This window comes from Calliphora vicina, chromosome 1 (assembly GCF_958450345.1).
Source record: "Calliphora vicina chromosome 1, idCalVici1.1, whole genome shotgun sequence".
Classification (NCBI taxonomy): Eukaryota; Metazoa; Arthropoda; class Insecta; order Diptera; family Calliphoridae; genus Calliphora; species Calliphora vicina.
The window spans coordinates 71,778,039-71,790,742 of NC_088780.1; the positions used below are offsets into that span (position 1 = coordinate 71,778,039).

Below are 12,704 nucleotides of genomic sequence, written 5' to 3' on the forward strand. Positions count from 1 at the left end.
AAGGGATAAAAATTGTGTTTATTTTTGGTACTTTTTCATAAAATATGTTTTTCTATAATTTGACATTCGAATATTTTACTATGAGCTCCCACCACGATACATAAAATTATTTTCATAATATTTTACCACCGCAGTGGGGATAAAAAAGGTACCAAGAAGGGGATAAAATCGGGAAAATACATTTTATTGCAAATTATTAAGCCGATTTTGATAATTTTTTTAACATTGGTTCCTGGATTCATACAAAAATTAACTAACAGGTTGTTAATCGAGTTCCATGGTGTATTTTAGGCCAAATCCGGGTAAACAGTTTGGTACTTTTTTTAAAACATATTTATTATTGCGAACATTAACACAGATTTTAATCGATTGAGACATGTCTGTACCATAAACAACTTTTGCAAAATTTTTTTTTTTTTTCATAATTTATTTATTGTATCTTCATTATTTAATGAACTAACAATAAGTGGTTCAAATCTTATGTCTAATAATTATTATTTAATTAGTCCAGCCAGTGCCGGACGAAAAAATTTTGTATTCATGGTTGTTTTGGTTAAATCTAGATTAGGTCTGCTGTGTCCCTCCTTCTTAATCGAGTGTGGCCACGGTTATCTAATATGTTGCGGGCCAGCGGGTTTGGGTGAACTTCAAATTTTTTTAAAATATTTTTGGACATTTTTCGAGATTTCAGTTTTTACAATGGGCACGTTTAGATCTTTGTGTATATTCCCGTTTTTGATATACCAGGGGGCAACTGTAATCATTCTTAGAAACTTGTTTTGGCGTATTTGGATCTTTTCTACATTTGACGCTGAGGCCGTGCCCCATAACTGTATGCCATAACACCATATCGCTTTTATGATCATGTTATAAAGTAGAAGTTTACAATCTAAACTAAGCGTAGAGTTTCTGCCAATAAGCCAATTAATTTGAATTGATTTCAATTTCATTTGAGTCAACTTTGCATCTATATGACTTTTCCATGTAAGGCGACGATCGAGATGTATTCCGAGGTATTTCACTTCAGATTGTTGAATTATTGTTTGGTTATTGATATGAATAGGGGAGCATGATTCTCTACGCAATGTAAATGTTATATGGGTACATTTTTGCTCGTTGACTTTAATTTTCCATTGTTTTAACCATTTTTCTAATTCAAATATGTGGTTTTGTAAGTAACGAGACGCTTGTTGAGGGTTTTCTTGAATGCTTAGAATAGCAGTATCATCAGCAAATGTTGATGTATGAGTGCGATTGTTAGTTGGCATATCAGACGAATATATCAAATATAAATAAGGTCCCAGGATACTGCCTTGGGGGACTCCAGCTTCAATGGGTTGTGCAGTACTTAAAAAGTTTCCCTCTTTAACCTTAAAAGTTCGACCAGTTAAATAGCTTTCCAACAGCTTATGTGTGTTTGCGGGTAAATTTTGACTCAGTTTGTATATTAATCCAGCATGCCATACCTTATCAAACGCTTGAGAGATGTCGATGAAGAGTGCGGAACAGTATTTCTTTTCTTCAAATGCTTTTCTCACCATATTTACAAGTCTATGGGTTTGTTCGATAGTACTGTATTTTCTTCTAAATCCAAATTAATGATTCGGAATACAATTGTTTTCAGGTAACATCGCGTACAACTTGTTCATAAGTATCTTCTCAAATAGCTTTGATATATTAGACAATAGGCTGATTCTACTTTTTTGTGATCTTTTCCCGGCTTGGGTATCATGGTAACCAGTGAAACCTTCCATTCTGGAGTATAATTTTCAAGTCGTATAGCATTAAAAATAAAAAGAATTATTTTTATTGCTATCCGGGGTAGCTCCATAAGCGTCTTGTTGCTGATCTTGTCCATACCAGGCGCTTTCTTGGGATTTAAATCAACAATAGCATTTTCGATCTCTCGAATCTCAAACGTAGGGATACGGCTGCTCCAAAATGGGGTGCAACAGGTGGCAACTCAATTGCTTCGTTTGATGTGTTCGGTGTAAATACTTTTTTTAAATGATTAACAAACAGATTCCCTTTTTCAGTATCATTTCTTGCCCAACCACCACTTGAATTTCGCAAGGGGGACTTACATATAAAGGGTCTTTTAAGACTTTTTGTTGCTCGCCATAATGAGTAATCCGATTGCGGGGTTGCGTCCAGGCTTTCTAAATATTTATTCAATGATTCCATTTTTCGAAATTCCAAGAGCTTTTTAAGTCTTTTTATACAATCTTTAAGCTTCGATGTTAGTTGGGGGATCTGTGCAATTGCCACTCTCTGCGAAATCTTCTTTTTTCATTTAAGACCCGTTCGACATCTGCAGAATTAATTCTACTATATCTGATTTGTCGGGGGGTTTGGGTAGCATGTTGAGCAGCCAGTTTGAGAGTTTTATCGAAATTGATAAGAGAGTGATCGATGTTTTCTGGTGTTCTTAGCGGTATGTTTTCTGAGCATTGTGTACTGAGGTAGTTTTTATATTTGAGCCAATTTATTCTTGTGCCTGCCATCGCTAAATTACCAATCGGGGATACAATTTCTAGGGGTCTCAATAAAGTAACAATTGTGGGTGAGTGATCTGAAGATAGTTCCAGCGAGGATTGAATTTGAATCATTTCTCTAGGGATATTTTTCATCACGCTAAAATCTATAACATCCGGTATTTTTCGTGGGTCAGTAGGCCAGTAAGTAGGTTGGCCGCTCGAAAGCACATTCAAATCCATTTTAGAAATTGTATCGAACAAAACACGACCTTTAGGGGTAATCAGTCGTGATCCCCAGAATGTGTGTTTAGCATTATAATCGCCAGCAGCCAGGAAACGGGGGCCTAGTGATTTAAAAAAATTATTATATTGACTTTCTGTAACTGAAAATCTAGGGGGTGAGTATATCGATGAAATCACTAAGTTTCGATTAAAATCTTCAAGACAGATTGTAGTAGCTTGAAGATAATCTTCGCAAAGATCACACATTAAGTAGTGCTTGATTCGAGTTTTTATTAAAATTGCCGAGCCTCCGCATGCTCTAACTCTGGGATCTTTGTATCATATATTACATATCCATTTGTTCGAAATGAACTTCTGGACGTCAAATGAGTTTCAGAAACCAGCATTACATCAATTTGTTGGTTTCTTAAAAAATATTCGAGTTCGTTTTTGTGTTGGCATATGCCGTTGCATTCCAAAAACATATTCTTAGGCAGTTCATGGTCTGTTAAGCACAGCCTGCAATAACATTGATTGCATCTTAAGCATTTCTTGCATCATGTTACTCATTGAGTTTGTAAAGTTATTTACCAATTGCACAAGAGTTTCTATTGTAGGTTCTAGTCGGGTAAAATTGAAAATTGGCGTTTGCTCTCTTACCTCTGGGTTCACATTTTCGTTTTGGAGTTGACGGACTTGCGTGTGAGTTTGGTTGTTTCTAAGTACATTTGCATATGTTACTTTGTTGTCATATGTCTGTTGCAACGGGGGGTAGTTAAAATTGTTGTTATTTAATGGCTGAGCGGGGAAAATCTTTGGTTTCTGGCTTTGTGACGGGGCCAAATAATTTGTGTGGTTCATCTACCGTAATTTTACGATGCAATAAGTACTTCAGGTTATATATGGGATGCGTTTCATTTTTATTCAGGTTTATGTCACCGGGTTCAAGTTCAACACGGAAGAGTGGTTGACGTTTTTTTTCGCGATTTCTAATATTTATCACATTTTTTGTCTTAAAGCCTTTATCTTCTAAGCTTTGCTTTATTTCGAGGGGTTCAACATTACAGTCAATACCCTTTATTACAACTTGTAGACCCTTGCTTCCTTTCAGCTGATAAGTGTAAAAACTTTTCTTTTGAGTTTCAAAATATGTTACAACCTTTCTATAATCGTTTTCACTATTGACCTGTATTTTAGTTTCATGAATCGTGCCTTTCTTGATTGGGATAACGTAAAAAGAGTTCTCTCCTATTAATGAGATCAGGCTCTGAACCAGTGGATTTGAATTATTTTATCTCAAGTAAATAGGGGGTGGTTTTGTAGACGTAATTTTATTTACTGGTTCATCTGTTTCACATTCCAGAATAGAAAAACGATTTTCATTGTTTAGTCTAGCAGGTTCACTATCCTTATATAATTTAGCCAGGGGTGCCGCTTTCGAAGACTTGGGACTTCGTGCCCGTTTTAATATTGTAACATACCGGTCCATTCCAACCTGTATTTGGGATTTATTATCTTTATTTAATGGTTGACTAATCTTGGGTATAGCGCCGCTTAATGGGTTAATTTTAATTGTTGTTGGTATGGTGGATTTCGTTTCTAAAGCTGATATTGCTAGCGTACTTTCAGGCGTAAATAAAGTATTTGTATTTTTTGGTAACTCCAGATTAACAGCTGTTGGGTTTTCTTTTGTTTGACAATCATTAGTTGTTGACAATGCGGGGGAACAAGAACGAGCACGGTTAACAGGCTTGGCGGTTAAAAACAAGTTGTCATCTATTCTTCTGTTTGTTTTGTTTATATTTTTTTCATCTACATCAGTGATGTTCAAAAATAAAAATGAAGATGAAGATGTATTGGTGAGAGAGCTACCCAGCAAACATAATGTCAAACACTTAAAATAATAACAAAATGAAGAAAGTTTAGTTTTAGAATTTTTGTCAAATGAAAAAATATACATTGTAAGTGCGAAATTCTCTTAAATTTTGTATTTATTTTATTGTGTTCAATTGTAATTGAAACGCGTGTGTTTGCTAAGCTTCAAACAAAAACAACCAACAACAATGCTTAATAAATTTCTGAAAAAATTGCGATAGTCCGTCACATGTGGTTTCTTCGCATTCTCAGCGATGAATGAACAAAAGTTTTTAAAAGAGCATAACAAATGTGTGTAAATTTTTCAAACAATTGTTGTATGGCGTGAACATCACTGATCTACATTAACTTAACGTATGCATTTCTCCCGTTTACACTTAGCCTTCGCTCACTGTTTTCTTTAAAGAGACTCATTAAGAGTATTTGTAATTACTTTCGTTAACACTCTTGATCTTTATTTAATAGTCAATGCACAAAAAAGGTTAAAAAAAAATATAAAGAATTTTCTTTTTATTTAATAATATTATTAAAATAAAAGCGTCCTTTCGCGTAAATAATAAACAGGTGATATTTATATTTATTTTCCGATAGATACATTAAAATAACGAATTAACTTGGAGTAAAAATAAAACACGTCCAGTTTCAATCACGAGCAACACTCGACTCCCAAAATGAAATATTTTTAAATTTCAAACTTGAGGGGTGTTCAAGGAGGAAAAGGGAAATTGGTACTTTTCTCCTAATGGTACCTTTTTAATATTTTAAATTATTTCACTTATCGACATTAAAGTTAGATGATATGTATCTGAGTGAAGTTAGTGTTAGAAATAAGGGATTATATTTAGGTACCAAAATGTGAGAACTGAACTATAGGTACTTTTTCATTCTTCTAATGGTACTTTTTGAATTTTCTATTACAATGGACTTCGAAACATGAAATTAAGCATATATGGTCCTAAGTGAGTGCAAATTCAAGGGGATACTTCATGATACTTTTTCTTTAATCTAATGGTACTTTTTGTAATTTCTTCACCAATGAACCTAGAAACATGAAATAAAGCTTATATGGACCCAAATGAGTGGGATAACTACAAGTATATATGGTCCTAAGTGAGTGAAAATTTAAGGGAATACTTCATGATACTTTTTCATTAATCTAATGGTACTTTTTTGAAATTTCTATAACAATGGACTTAGAAACATGAAATAAAACATATATCGTCCTAAGTGAGTTAGGATTCTAGGGGGAGACTTTTTAACACTTTTTCTTTAATCTAATTATACTTTTTTGAAATTTCTATAACAATGGACTCAGAATCATGAAATTAAGCATATATGGTCCTAAGTGAGTTAGGATTCTAGGGGTAGACTTTTTGGTACTATTTCTTTATTCGAATGGTACTTTTAGTAATTTCTTCACCAATGAATTTAGAAACATGAAATAAAGATTATATGGACACGAGTGAGCGGGAGACTTAATAGTACTATTTCTTTCTTCTAATTGGGGTGGCGAAGCGCACCGGGTCAGCTAGTATTAAATAATATTTATTATATAATTATATATTATATAAAGGTAAAAATGTTTTTACTCATTTAGGTTTTAAACATCTCGAAGCGTCACACAGTGGTTTAGAAAAGTGTTTTTTGGAAATAATTCGGTATCTCTGGAACTATTAGATATATTGTTACGAATAATCGGGGCCAGTGCATTACCCCTCAAATGTGTCACCACTGGTCTCAAATTTTTTAAAAAATCGACAAAATTCCATTTATTATCGGTTCAGAAGGAGGAAGAGAGCTTTTCCACATCTTACAGCTTTGTTACTTACATGAACAATATGCTCCTTAAATGTTAATTTTGTATCTGTTATTATACCGAGATATTTTACAGATGTTCCAATGGAATTGTTGGAACCCTTTTAGGTGATTTATTGAATGGGAATATTATCGCTTGTGTTTTTTCTTCATTAACTTTTATTTTCCATTTCGTGAAGTACTTTTGAACATGAATAATAGATTTTTTCATATTTTTGATAATTGCGTTTGAAAGTTTTCCGCTTGATATTATAGCTGTATCATCTGCATAAAGCGCTGCAGTGTTTTTTTAAGTAATTTCAAATCAGAGGTATATATTGAGTATAACAACGGTGATAGGACAGAGCCTTGTGGTACGCCAGCCTTGATATTTTTTGTGCAGGACATGTCATTTTCAATGTCTACAACAAACGTTCTGTCGGATAGAAAACTGTTAATAATTTTTTGTAGATAAATTGAATATTAAAATTTTTTAAGTTTGTAAACGAGACCGTCTACGTCTAAAAACACAATTCCTGTACTTTTACGATGGAGTTTATTACAATTTATAAAATTTACAATTCTCTTCACTTGTTGAATGTTCTCTTCGAAATCCAAATAGTTCATCTTTTAAAATACGGTTATTTTCCGTAAACTCTAGCATTCTATTTAAAACTAGTTGATCGCCCCGGCTTCGCCAGGTAGCATTTACTAATGTTAGTTTTTCAAGTTTCTCCAACCCACGCACACCAGTCTGTTCTTATTTATTTCCAAATAAAATATATAAATTTGTACTGCATACTTTAGGGAGCTTTTTTATTACAGTTGACTGGACTCACAAAAAAAAAGAATTTCCGAGTTTTGCCCGGAAGTTTTGAATTTTTCTTCTTTACAAAACATCTCCTGAAAATTTAGAATCGAATAACAAAAAATCATCCAAATCGCTCCAGCCGTTCTCACGTGATGACATTACATACATGGACCATTTCATTTTTATATATATATATGGGGCATTTCACGTCAAGTGAACCAACTTTTGAAATCGATGTCTTCCGATCGCGATGAAATTTGCACCAATGTTAGTTCTATTGGATAGTAATTCGGACACCATTTTTCAACAAGATCGGTCAAGAACTCTCTGAGTTACAGGAGGTCAAAATTTTACATTTTGGCCAAACAGGTGTTTTTTTTTATCCATATAACTTATTACCTATTGTTGTTAGCAAAATGTGTCCCAAATAGTTTAGATAGCTATTTATGCAATCTTTCGAAAAAAAAAATTAAAAAAATTTAATAAAATATTTTTTATTTTTTTTTTTAAATCAAAAATATTTTTGACTTTTTTTTCAAAATGGGCCCTTTTTATTTTTTTTTTATTTTTTTTAAGAAAGCTTAGGTCTTTTCCTAAGCGACCTATATGGTCGCTTAGTGGGATGCGAGTGGGATATCTATCAAAAAAATATTTAGTAACTCAAGATTTAAAATTTTTGAATTTTTTTGCAAAATCAAAAACTTTGTTGACTTTTTTAAAAAAATGGACCCATTTTTTAATTTTTGCTCAGAAGAAAGCTTATGTGTTTTCCTTTAACACCCTTTTTGTCGCTTAGTGGGATGCGTGTGGGATATCTATAAAAAAAATGTTTTGTAACTCAAGACATACAATTTTTTACTTTTTTTTGAAAAATCAAAAACCTTTTTGACTTTTTTTTTCCAAAATGGACTCTTTTTTTATTAATTTTTTTTCTCAAAAGAAAGCTTAGGTCTTTTCCTTTAAAACCTTTTTGGTCGCTTAGTGGGATGCGAGTGGTATATCTATCAAAATAAATGTTTTGTAACTCAAGACAAAGGTTTTTAAATTTGCACTATTTTAATTTTTTTCATATTTGTGTGTAAACCTTAAAAATTAAACTTACGCAGAGAAACTAGACACATTAGCCTTTCCGATGGTATGTAACATACCCAACTAAAATTTCATAGCCTCGATACTGTAATACCCATAATATGTTAACCTCAGGAATAAAAATCACTTTTTTTCTATGGAAATGTTGAATAATTTAATTTTGTTATTTATTTGTAATAATAATTAATTTAATATATAATAATAATAATAAAAAGATGAATAATTTAGTAAAATTTATTCTTAATCACAATAGATCAATTTATATAATAACTATTTTTACACTTAATTTATGAAGTTTTTAAATTTTCAAATATCCATACTTTTATCCTCCTTATTTGTCACCTTTATTAGCTGCTTTTTTTGTCAATCCTTTCTTGGCGTTATTAGATTCAGCTACTGATTTCGCTGCTGGCTTCTTTTTTGGCTTTGGAAAGAAATCGCATTGAGTAGATGCAGAAAACTTTTTTAATTTGAGTCTTCCATCGACAAGCGGTATGAAAGCATGGTATTGAGCAGTGCCATCGATTGTTACCGCAGCATCGAATCTGCTCTTTAGTGTTTTCAATATTTCCTCATGATCCTCTTTGCTACTAAAAACTATTTTAGTTTCTTTACAATAATTCTTTGCCCAATGGAATAAAGCAGTCGCATCTAAGATGCGATCTTAATGAGAGCACTGGAGGCTATACTTCGCTGCATTTCTTTTGAGGTTTGCTCCAATACCATCACATGCTCCTTTACCATGAGCAGTAGGATGAAAATGCCACTCAGCTGGCATTCCAAAATCTTTTTCATGAGTTGTAAGATTTGCGAAGCTACTTTTGTTTTTAAAATGTTGACGAGCTCCGTCCGAAACGTAGTATACCTTTTCTACTGTAAATTTTGATTTTAGATAATTTAGTATTATCTTCTGGTACTCATAAACTGCAACGGTGTCATGTTTTAAATCGTCGGATATGATTGCCATACTTTTGTGTTCCAGGTTTTCTTCTTTCATGTAGTAAATAACTACTGTGAATATAGTTGCTTGGTCGTTATTGAAGTGGAATGCTTGTATGGAATCCTGAAGAACATATTTATAGTTCTCTGCGAAATCAAATGAAATAATGAATTCACCAGACTTCAAATGTGTTTTCAAGTCCTTGAAGAATGACCACTGCTCTTTGACTAAAAAGTCATGGGTTCTCAAATTTAGCAATCCTCTACACAGTTCTTCCACAAAATCATCCACATTTAAAATTATGGTTTTCAGTGTGCATCTTTCAGTCTGAAGCCAAGATTCAAATTTTAACTCCTCAATACATTCTCGATCAAAAGAGTTGATTAAATTTTCTTTGATGGATGTGGTTTCCGGGCAATTCGAACATTCACCTAAGTGGCAAGAAGTTGTAGCATTAGGGCACATAGTCAATTTAAGGCAATCGCGGTAATGGTGTAAATCTTCTGATGAATCATCTTTTAAGTAATTTAAGTTGATTTCCTTCAACATCAATTTAACATTTTCATGGTAAATACAAACACATACTGTGTGAGTTCCGCTGCTTCCTGCCAAAACGCAATGTTTTGGCCTCAGTTGTGTAAATTTTGTGAATCCAATTTTGACATCCTCGTATTCAGATTGAAATGTTGCGAATAATTCATTCAGGTTACAGAGAACCATTCTCTTCTGCATTTGAACTTTCTTGCCATCGATTCGTACAGACATCCAGTCTTTCATCCCTGGCATCAGGCGACTCATATCATCTCGCTGATAAAACTGAGTTATTAGAGATTTAGTATCGCACTCCAAAGTTTTTCCCTTCTTTTTGTTTGGGAGTGTGAGAATCCAATGCTCAGCAACCAATTGTTTAGCAATTCTTGCTTTTCGTTGAGACGTTCCAAACTCAGTCATTGTTTTTGCAGAACTCCATGTTCTTGGAGCAAGCGTGAGAAGTTGAATTCTTTCAGCTTCACTCTGTGACGTTTTGTATTTCTCTTTTATTTGTTCAAGAACTTCTACTGCATCCTTATGGTATTGGTTTCGACACTCATTCGTTGAATTTGAAAAGTTAGAATAACCATCATCATCAACAGTTCTGTCTTCATTCTCGGAATTACTTTTGTCTTCATCTGGAATAACTTCAACACAAGGCTCATTACTATTCAAATTCGGTAATTCGTTCAACTTTCCGAGCTTCTCCACAAATTTTCAATCGTTTTGACAGCGTAGGGAATTTTTTTAATAAGCCGTCGGAAATATTTCGCATATCTGATGATCTGTGCTTCATTTTGTTAAAGGGATTAAAACAAAAAGACGAATAAATTTCATTTTCAACCTTAGCCTTTTTAGAAGTCGTAGACATTTTGAATTTTGTAAGTATTTATGTAAATAACACACGTCTTAACTTTAACGCTGTTTCTAAAAAACTGATTTCCGTATGTCTTCAGAATGACAATAAATAGTTTTTTAAGATCATATAGGTAGTACGTTTTAATGAATGAGTCTAAAATCTTTTATTAGGGTCAAGAAGGGCTTACATACTAAAGTACCTAGTTTAACCAAATGTTACAAATAATAATAAAAATAAACCACCATATAAATAACCTACCTGTCAACTTCTACCTCTCCACCCACTTCTTAAAGTCAAATGTCATAAAATAATAAACAAACCGGTACTTCGGAGAAGGGCCATAAAATATTTCCACTTGATTCCAAAAATTTGTTTCTGGCGCACCTGTTATTTTAAAAATGAAAATCACGTGCGCTGAAAACTACAAATTTTGGGGGTGGAAAATTAATAGCGGTCGGCCTCATATTGCACCCCTCCAGTGGCTATTATCGGTCAGTTGTTGTGGTTTTTATTTTTAAGGTTTTAGAAACACTTACACAAAAATATGAAAAAAAATCAATTTAAAAACATTTGTCTTGAGTTACAAAACATTTATTTTGATAGATATCCCACTCGCATCCCACTAAGCGACAAAAAGGGTGTTAAAGGAAAACACATAAGCTTTCTTCTGAGCAAAAAAAAAAATTAAAAAATGGGTCCATTTCTTTAAAAAAAGTCAACAAAATTTTTGATTTTGCAAAAAAACTCAAAAATTTTAAATCTTGAGTTACAAAATATTTTTTTTGATAGATATCCCACTCGCATCCCACTAAGCGACCATATAGGTCGCTTAGGAAAAGACCTAAGCTTTCTTAAAAAAATAAAAAAAAATAAAAAGGGCAAATTTTGAAAAAAAAAAGTCAAAAATATTTTTGATTTAAAAAAAAAAATCAAAAATATTTTATTAAATTTTTTTAATTTTTTTTCCGAAAGATTGCATAAATAGCTATCTAAACTATTTGGGACACATTTTGCTAAGAACAATAGGTAATAAGTTATATGGATAAAAAAAAACACCTGTTTGGCCAAAATGTCAAATTTTGACCTCCTATAACTCAGAGAGTTCTTGACCGATCTTGTTGAAAAATGGTGTCCGAATTACTATCCAATAGAACTAACATTGGTGCAAATTTCATCGCGATCGGAAGACATCGATTTCAAAAGTTGGTTCACTTGACGTGAAATGCCCCATATCTAAATGAAGATTAACCTACACGAAAATAAATATTATTTGTTTTTACTGCGAAAAATGCATTATACCAAGTTTTCTTTAAGGTCAGTATACGTTTGAATTCATTAGTTACATTTAATATGTAAGTATACACATTTTGCATGCAATATATGAAAAAACGTTCAAATTTTTCAAAGGCGGCAAGGTTTGTGGAGCTTCTGAGTAGTAGATATATGCTTTTTATATAAGTATTTGATATTGGTACAAACCTTAGGACTTGTAGATTCATATTTTAATAAAATTAAAGAATTTAATTAATTTTTTGAACGTCATTTACCTTAAAAACTAAAAAAATTATAATATGGTGATTTTCCATGAAGAAAAATATAAAATTTGATTTAATTTAAAATTTTAACGGTTAAAGATATCATAACAAATTTGGGAACTAATTTAGATTCAAATGTCCTTAAATTAATGACATTATAATTTTTGACATTTTTTATTTTCAAATACCGAAATTCCTAAAACGGGGAAAATGTGTTCTAAAAACTGAGTTTTTTTAGAAAAGTGCCTACTGTGACGCTATTTACCGTGTGATAGTAAAACAACTTTCTAAGTATTTAAACAACATATAGGGTTATACAAATACGGAACTTTTTCGACGATCGGTGCTTTGCCTTTTTAGAATTTTTTACTGAAACCTAAATATTTTTTTTAAAATTGTTCAAGTTTGGATAGGTCTGGGGGATACTGTGTCCGCTTAAGTGAGCCCAATTTTACTTTATATGCTTTTGCATTAAGTTTTCTTTCCGGAACATATAAAAATTGTATATAGTCCCAAAGAAAATTTGTTTCTATAAAAGAAAAAATATAGCGACTTTTTTAGGAAAAATCGT

At 32.4% G+C, this 12,704-nt stretch overlaps 1 protein-coding gene across 1 annotated transcript in view; it reads left to right on the forward strand.

Annotated features, from left to right (window-relative positions):
- Myo81F (Myosin 81F) overlaps positions 1–12,704 on the forward strand; it is a 708,752-nt gene that overhangs the window by 302,849 nt on the left and 393,199 nt on the right. The window lies entirely within an intron of this gene.